Source organism: Myotis yumanensis, unplaced genomic scaffold (genome assembly GCF_028538775.1).
Source record: "Myotis yumanensis isolate MYYU_CA2020_CCGP unplaced genomic scaffold, mMyoYum1.0.hap1 SCAF_2, whole genome shotgun sequence".
NCBI classification, from domain to species: Eukaryota; Metazoa; Chordata; class Mammalia; order Chiroptera; family Vespertilionidae; genus Myotis; species Myotis yumanensis.
Window position 1 is genome coordinate 145,546,221 of NW_027223753.1, and position 10,015 is coordinate 145,556,235.

Here is a 10,015-nt window from a genome sequence, read left to right on the forward strand (position 1 = left end):
TGCCCCACCCTGTATAAGTAGTTTTAAAGATAAGATATAAAATATATAGTCTATATCATTTTGTAGTATAACTGTTTTTAATGAGAATTCTTCTTTTAGCTATTAAATAAAATGCAATCTATCTACAGTACATCTCAGAGGAAAGGAGCTATGGTTGGTGACACTTGAAAAACAAAATGTGGCTATTTAAAATATACATCACTATTTCAATCATCCCCAAGTACACTGCCTAAATTTCAATCTTTCAGCTGGTTGAAACACTGGTATCCAACTAGCCTTATAATACCACTAGCATTGCTTACATATGTCTTATCATTGACCTTGGGGAAACGCAACTGAATGTGTCTTTGTCCACTGTATCTGCAAGATTATGCAAGTAAAAATTAAAGACAATAAATTTTCCACCTCCACATGGTAAAGGCTTTGTTTAAAAAACACTTTTGAATATGCTTTATTAACATTAGGTCCAAAAGAGAAAAGACCTGGGACTTAAAAAAGAAATCTTAAAGTGGTAGGAATCCTGCATATGTAGGTTAAGAAGAATTGGTGAGTTGCAGTAGTGCTCTGAGCACTAAGGTCTGCAGGTAGAGGCCCCAGAGGACCCTCTTGAAAGCAAATCAAATGGGTCTCCAGTCTCCTCCACTTGCTTTTTCATCAGATTCTTACATGCAGCTTCCAATTCAGAATTCTTTTGAAAAACACATTCTGTTGCCTTATAAAAAAATATGAACATGACTGGATGAAACAATTTTATGATATTATCTAATCCTGATATCAGTGGATGATAAATTGTACTGGAAAAGAAAGTCAAAGGAAAGCAAAGAACTGTTTCTTAATGAAGTGCCCACACAGGGAACAGACTGAGTAGGAAGATCAAGGAGCAACAAAGACTGGCTTGGGGTGGGGGTAAGAGATCAACTAAAGGACTTGTATGCATGCATATAAGCATAACCAATGGACACAAGACACTGGTGGGTAGGGGAGGCTGGGGGAAGGTCAAGGGGGAAAAAAAGGAGACAAATGTACTACTCTTTGTAATATTTTAAGCAATAAAAAACAAACAACAACAAAAAGTACATGCTATGTCCATAGAGTTTTCTGTTTTCCAAAGTGAAGCAATACTGTTTACTTTAAGTGTTTTTCATCATAGCTTCTTGTCTTACTTTTATATTTTATTAACTTATTTTTTTAATCATAAAGATATTGTAGTATCATAACCAAAGAGATGGGGGTAATTTTTTTAATTAAATACTGTAACTATATAGAAATATTAGCATGTTTATGTTGATAATGTTGTTTCTAAATTCAGTGTAATGTTTTTGTCAAAACATTAAAAAGTTATTCACAGTTATAAACATGTAAAGAAATGAAAAAACTAGCAAAACTAGTATTTTCTTAGTACACAATAATTTGAAACATTTAAAAGAGTCTGATTTCCAGTGGGGGCTTTCCAGGGGTGGGAATGGCTTGGGGAGGGGGTGTCAACTGGGGGGGGAAAGGAGACATATGTAAAACTTCAGACCAGCGGTTCTCAACCTGTGGGTAGCGACCCCTTTGGGGGTCAAACGACCCTTTCACAGGGGTCGCCTAAGACCATCGGAAAACACATATATAATTACATGTTGTTTTTGTGATTAATCACTATGCTTTAGTTATGTTCAATTTGTAACAATGAAATTGGGGGTCACCACAACATGAGGAATTGTATTAAAGGGTCGTGGCATTAGGAAGGTTGAGAACCACTGCTTTAGATAATAATAATAATAATAGTAATAATAATAATAGCCTGATTTCTTTGTCAAAAAAATTATCAAGATTAGGTTGAAAGGTGCTTTCCTTATTTTCATCACATTAGCTTATTAGATGAAGCAAACATGAACTGTAATGCTCCTTTCTAAGTTTTTGTCAGTTTCCAACATCTTATCCCTTGCACTTTCAATGTCATGAACTATTTCCCAAAATTCCTTTAATATGAAAATTTTTGCCAGCATCACTTCCTCTGGGACATCGTCATCCTTTATATTACAGCCAGTGCCTCATATATGTCTACAAGATCACTTCCATTATTTTCTTCCAGCTACACATATAGGTTTTTGAACAACAGTTGTGTCAACATTGCCATGGTCAGCTCTTTCTTCTATAAACTCCATTTACATTGATTCAAATTTCACTTCCATTCTTACCATTTTTGTTGTTTTGCTGAATGTTCATTTCTTTTTACCAATTCCCTCTTTTGGTTATCCATTTTTGGAAAAATGTTATGTGGCTTTATCATTGAAAGACAAGGAGACTACACAACTACATGCTTTGTTGATTATGCATAAACTGAATAACAGATGTAAAGTGATTGATCACCAACCGTCTTGGAAAGCAGTGATGGGCCTGGTCACTGATCACGATGTGCCTCTCCTATTTAGGAAATTATTTCTAACTGAAGGGCAAACAGTAAAGTTTATATCTTATATAAATAGTCACTATAACATACCACATTAACTAAAGCTTAAATCATTTTAGGAGAACAGTATTACATAACTAAATCATGGTAACTGAAATTCCTTCAATGGACTTTGGTTTGTCTTTTTTAATCTGTATTTTTCTTGCAGAATCTGTAGTTTGAACCACATTCAAGAAAAACTAATTTCCTCACTTCAACAATTTAATGGACACCAATAAGATAATTGCATACAGTCTGTAATCTGAGAACATAATGTTCAAAAAATGATGTAAAAGTTCATAGATGAGTCAACTTACTCTTGGTCAAGAGATCAAAAAAGACATAACAAAGCTAATGGAATGGAAGACAAGTATTTTCAAGGTTATTGCAAAGGATGCTTGGGTTTCCACCAAAAGTATAAACTTTTTTTTTCCTATTCCCCTAACATTAGTCATCTTGCTGTTATAAATGATTTTATTAGTAACTCTATAATTAGAATAACTTTAAAGTGTAATAACTAGACAAAATGGTATCAAGTTTTAAGGCTGTTGGTACATATTGTTGCCTTTAAAGTACAGTATTTGTCTTCAATACCATTGGTTACCTTTGATCTCTATTTTGATCCCTCAACCAAGGGTAATTTCACTCACCTATGAATTTTTTTTATCATTTTTGAATCTTATGTTCATCTGGTTATATTATTCTTTTCATAAAAATGTATAAATCATAGCTACAACATAGAGGGACCCGTTTTTCTGGAGAGCCAAAGTTGAGAACGTAGCAAGTACTGCTTACTGAATGCCAAGATGAATAGTTGTCACAGAAAACAAGAGTCTTCTCAAAAATTATTTTCTAAGCTTTCTGGGATGATAATCGATGTGGAACAATTACTATGCTGGTGAAATATTTAATAGCTTAAGAACATTCTGTAATTTGAAAGCTTTAAAAAATTATTTGTGACACTTCAAAGAAAGAACATAAAAAATGAAATGTAGTCAACTTCTCCCATCAGGCAGAGTTCCATGCCAACAGGAGTGTGCAGGGAGGAATCAGGGTACAGTCAGGGCAAGGGTACATTCTACTTATGTTTGAGATTGTAGCTACATTGACATCTCATAATGTTTTCAAAGCTATTCCTAAATAGTGAATGATTTTTTTAAAAGCCAATTAGATTGGCACAATTTATAAGTTAGGGCAGAAAGGAAAGGAATGTATAATTTCATATAAAAGCATTTACAATTCTACTGAGGTATATTTTGACACTAAATTGATGAAAAGTCTAAAGAAGAAATATTTTCAAGATAATTTTTTAAAATATTGTCAAGTGAATAAAACATGCTGCTGCTATTCTACGAATTAGTTTCTATTCCTGAAGACAACTTTCAGAGGACTACATCCCTTGGGACTTTGTAGTTTCAAAGCCCTTTGTAAGAACTCTAATACAAATATTTAAAGTATCAGACAATACTAAAAATCAGCCATCATATTTTCAGTTTAATCAAAGTAAATGATAAATTAAACTCTGAGCATCAATCAAGTTAATGTTACTGGTTATTTCAAATATCAAAATAAAATTAAATAATAGTACCAGTTTCACACCCACTTTTTAGATCAATATTGACTTTTATTGATTATGTGTACTTAATTATCCATATGTTAATTAATACTATAGATATGTACACATTCTCCTCTTAGAATTTGTCACTTAAAATGTATAAAATTCATGTTTTTATTAATATATTTGTTTCAAAATGTGTTAATGCTCTTACTTCTTTTAGCAATATGTTAATTACTGACAAAAATAAAGATGTGTTTATGTAGTCATTATACCAACCAAATACTTGGAAAATGTAGTTTGTCTTTTAAGAAAAATAACAGCATGAATTAAATAGCCACTTGTCCATTAAAGATGGTGTCTGACAATAATAAAACACATCACTCTGCTTCTTGTCTCATTACATTTGCTACTTTGCATTAAATTCTAAATTTAATATCCAGTGCCAACAAAAAATATCCCCGCAATATCTGAGTGACTAAAATGCTACCTTACTCTCCAGAGTCCTCATCCTAAGCAATCATTGGTCAGCAGTCAATTGGCAATATTTGTCCCTACAGAAATATATTTCAAGACAAGAAATAGTAAAGTCTTACTGGGGAATTTTCGCTTCACAAGATGACATCTTCATGGATCTCTCAGAGCTCTTGGTAGTTATTCAGCTTGTCGTCAGTTTTATTCACTGAAATACTGCCACCTTCAGGAAGAAATGTGGGAATCTGCAATTGCATTCCCATGTGGAGACCCTTAAATCCAAACTGCACTTCCCTTTCTTTAAACATAATTGTGAAGTATCCTATTAAAATAGATTCCCTATATATCTACAAGTTAGTAACTATTTCCACACTTTATTTTTCTTATTAGTTATTTTCCAAACAAGTAAACATTAAAAAGTTGCTCAGAAATAATAAGTAGAAGGGAATTCACTATTATCAATCAAATAAAAACTACCTCGATAAGACCAGGGATTTTCAGGTATTAAATTATAAAAAAAAAAAAAAAAAAAAACATGAAGAGCAAGTTCCAGGATATTTTGTGTGCTCAAATAATAAAATATATATAGGAAATACGTATAGGTACATGGCTTAAAATAATTTCAAAAACAATTTATACATTTTATAAGAAAAATATTTCTTTAAATGTATTAAATTGAGGCTTCTAAGGCAGAACACTGTCCCCCTTTACATGGTAGTCCCTCCTACATTTATGGGTTAGCATAAATATTAAAAGCAACTCTGTGTCAGCTTTCTGGTGTTTAAATTGAGTATTTCCATTTACATAAAAAATTTACACACTCTCTCCTTTCTGCTATTTTTTTCCTCTTTTATTTTTATAACCTGCTCTTGATCTCACTTTATTACTTTTCCTTTTGCTTATTCTTCCCCCTCTCTTCTTTCCCATCATCCTCCTCTCTTCATTGGTTTACCTTTTTTTCATTTTTAAAATCCATTGTAAATTGCCATTTTTTTTACATCCAATAAGCAATGTATACAATGCCCTTTTTCTGCTTTCTCTTTATTCAAAATCCATTCCCTATTATCAGACACTGCCAACTAGCACTTTTCAAAAAGCACATTTTAAAGCACAATTACTATGAAATGTCATAAATATTCTACAAAACACTAATGACATAACCCAATTGGAAACGCCACATACATAAAACCTCTTATTTTTATCCTCTAAAGTAATTTGACAATTACAAATATGTCAATTCCCCTCAGATTAATTTACAAATTGTATAAGTTAAAATCTCAATGTGAAAAGAACAGATTAATAAAGCAGAAACAAACTATAGTATAGAAAAAAGTTGGCATGTGTTAAAGTTATCATTTTTAAAAGTAGGGAAGATTGCTTATTTAATTAACGATGGTAGAACAATTAGTTAACTATTTAAAAAAATAAAATTAGATCTTCTACCTGATAAATATGCCCAAATAAAACCTACATAGAATGACCATTTTTAAGAAATTTATCTTTATTGTTGAAAGTATTACAGATGTCCCCTTTGTTTTTATTCCCATTGACCCCCCTCCACCCTGCACCCACCCCTCCCACGCCTTCACCACACTATTGTCTGTGTCCATAGAATGAACCATTTTAAAAAAAATAAAGGTCTATTTAAAATACATGTGACTATTTATTGAATTATAATGTAGATAGGAAAAAAAAATAAAGAAAAAGTTTAATATGTGGGTTAACATAAAAATTAAAAGACAAATATAAATAATAGTCAAATGGTAACTTGGAAAGATAATTTTCAACATTAATAGAAAGAGAAGGTCTAATATCCTTATATCTGAAGGTACACTACAAATAATAAGAATTAAATAAATACCTATACAGCAAAAAAAAATGAGCAAAGGTTATAGGAAATTCAAAAGAAACATTCCTGTTCAATATATATTTTTATGTTTAATCTCATTGGCTATAAAATGCAAATTAAGCCTGCAAGTTTTTGCCTCTAAAATCGATGAATATTTTTAAAATTATAATACCCAGTTTCAGAAAAGGTGTTGCAAAAATGATACATATATAACCTTTTTTTGGAGGACAATTTAAGAATATATATCCAAAGTCTTATGCTCTATAAGATTAACCAATGGACACAAGACACGGGGCGGGGGGTAGGGGCCGGGGGAATGTCAAGGGGGGGAAAAAAGGAGACATATGTAATACTCTTTGTAATACTTTAAGAAATAAAAATTATTAAAATTAAAAAAAAAAAAAAAAAAGTCTTATGCTCTTAGCCTTTAGCCAAGCAATTCCTTAGAACACAGTGTTGTATGTTCAAGGGAAATAACAATGCAAAGAAATTTATATATAAGAATAATCACAGTAGGGTTGGTAAAATAAATATTAGTACATACATATAATGAAATAATATTTTGTTATTTATTCTGTTTCAAAAATAATTACATCGGAAAATGTTCAAGCATTTATAAAGTGATTAAGTAAGTTATTAAACTATATTATAGAATAACTAGAGGCCTGGTGCACAAAATTTGTGCACGGGTAGGGTCCCTAGGCCTGGCTGGCAATCAGGGCTAATCTGCAGGGCTACCGGAGGGGTGATGGGGGGGCCCCCACTGGCATCTGCCTTGGCTGACCTGGCGCTGCCCGCTTGCTGGCCCTGCCCCTGCCACCACCGCTGGTTGCCTCCCTCTGCAGGGTGACTGGCGGGGCCATTGAGGGGACCCCCCGCTGGCACCCGCCCTGGCTGGCCTGGGGCCTGTGGGCTGGGGGCAGCTCCTGCATTGAGCTTTTGCCCCCTGGTGGTCAATGCACTGCATAGTGACCAGTCATTTTGCTGGTTGTTCCACCGTTTGGTCAATTTGCATATTAGGCTTTTATTATATAGGATTATAATGTATACTTATATACACAAAGGGAAGAGACTAACAACAAATTGTTAATTGATTTTTTTTTCTGAATAGTAATACCATTTCTTTTTTTAAAAAAATACTTTTCTGTATTTTCTAATTTTCTCAATAATATGACATTTTATCAGGAAAAGAGTTGTTTTCTAATCAATGAAAAACCTATTTAAATTTATTTTTTAGCCCTGACCGGTTTGGCTCAGTGGACAGAGCGTCAGCCTGCGGACTCAAGGGTCCCAGGTTTGATTCCGGTCAAGGGCATGTACCTTGGTTGTGGGCACATCCCCAGTGGGGAGTGTGCAGGAGGCAGCTGATCGATGTTTCTCTGTCATCGATGTTTCTAACTCTCTATCCCTCTCTCTTCCTCTCTGTAAAAAATCAATAAAATATATTTTTTTTTTAAAAATTATTTTTTAATCAAGTATACTAATACTCGCCATTTTTTTTTTATATTTTTATTGATTTTTTACAGAGAAGAAGGGAGAGGGATAGAAAGCCAGAAACATCGATGAGAGAGATCAATCAGCTGCCTCTTGCACGCCCCCCAGTGGGGATGTGTCCGCAACCAAGGTACATGCCCTTGACCGGAATCGAACCCGGGACCCTTGAGTCCACAGGCCGACGCTCTATCCACTGAGCCAAACCGGTTCGGCAATCAAGTATACTAATTGAAAAGCACAGATATCATACATAACATATATTCCCAAAAACTATTTCTTTTTCAATTCCCATAGAATGTACAACACCAAGAATGGACTCTAGTGTAAAGTATGGATTTGGTAATAAGATGTGCCAAAGTAGCTCATCGATTGTAACAAATGTCCAGGTGCAGGATGTTGATAGTGGAGGAGGTGTGCATGTGTGGGGACAAATGACATGTGGCAACTCTCTGTACTTTCTGCTCAATTTTTCCATGAATGTAAAACTTCTCTAAAAAATAAAGTGTGGCGAGGGGAAAGATTCCCAGAATGTAAATTGGATGTAAAATAGATTGGGCACTATATAATACAGAAATTTAAAAACAATACTGATTTAGTGTAGAAGCCTTTGAAGTATCCTGATCAGCTACATAATAAGTTTTTGAATATCAATTGCTTTGAGAAAATTTATATTCTCACATAATGAACATAAAATTAAGACAATATTTTTTCCATTTGCTTTTTATCCCCATAGGTAGAAAGTGATTTGTAAGAGCTCCATCCATAGAAATATGACATACATATGTAATTTTAAATTATCTGGGATTCACAGTAAAACAAAAATAGAAAAAGGAAATGGGTAAAATAATATTTAATGATATATTTTAGTTAACCAACATATCTAAGTATTATCATCCCAACATGTAATCAATATTGAAAAATTGAGATATTTTATCCTTTTTATTATATTAACTCATTGAAGTTTGATGTGAATTTTAAATTTGCGCACAACTCAATTTAGTTGCTAAATTTTCAGTGAAAATATTTGATCAGCATTTAGATTTCAAAAGACTTATTGTTGAAAAACCAAGTTTACATATCCAAGTTTTCCCCAACATAATTAAATTTTCCTATTACTGAATTTGTTTTCAAATTTAAATTTAAGTAAAACAAAATTTAAAATCAGGTTCCTCAGTTGCACTAGCCACATTTCATGTGTGGCTAGAGGCTACCTTATTAGACTATCTTATATCTTCTCCTGGAATATATTACTTTATGGGCGATAGGCCTGAATGCACCTATACTTAACAAGTTCAAATCTAATTCTTAACCATTTTTAAAGACTGCAAATTGTGGACCCTTACCTTCTTTTTGGTTACGTTTTAATATCACTAAATCACATGTGAGATGAGTTATTCTCAGCAAATTCACCTACACAAAGAAAATATCCCACACTGAAAATGAGGTATCTGCTCCCCGCAATCAGTTGCCTGCACGATTTCACTTACTCCCGGTGGATTTAGGAATAATTTTGCCACTAAGCAATTTCTAATAGTAAAGACTGAAGGTGTAACCAATGCAAAATAAAGGCGTTTTGCTATTTATAGTAGACGGATTTGTGACTGCCCAGGCAACAGAACTTCCTCACATATTTAAGAAGTCTTGCATGACCCAAAGGAGTGGAACTAATGAACTGTCCAAAGCTCAGCTGTGCTTTTCAGTTTGTCCTTACACATTGGACAAGCCCTTTACTGTTTGAAGCAATTCCTCTGGTGGTGCTAGTGATTGCAGTATTTTAAATGCATCACCAACTGGACTCAAGTCCTTCCACAGTGGTTACGTGACGTGGTGTCCTCAGTATTAGCAATAGAACAGCTAAAATAGGACATGCACATGAACATGGCTGCCAATGATGTTAACTGTTTGGAAAAATTATATCATGAGAAGCCCTCCTTTCTGAGTTCTTCTGGATAAATATATTTCCCCCAAAACTATCGTTCTCACTTACTAACTTAAATAAAAAGCCTAACTAACTAGGATGTGGTATGTAATTACAGAGGAGTGTACATGAACCACTAATTCATGTATGTCAGTCAACAAATTCCGTTTGTTGCCAAAGGGATGGGGGATGAAATAAAATAATTTTAAAAAATTTAAATCTGATCATGGCTCGACGCTCAACATGTTTCGGTGAGTTTACATTTTTTAGGTTTGTAATTCTAGGGTGCGA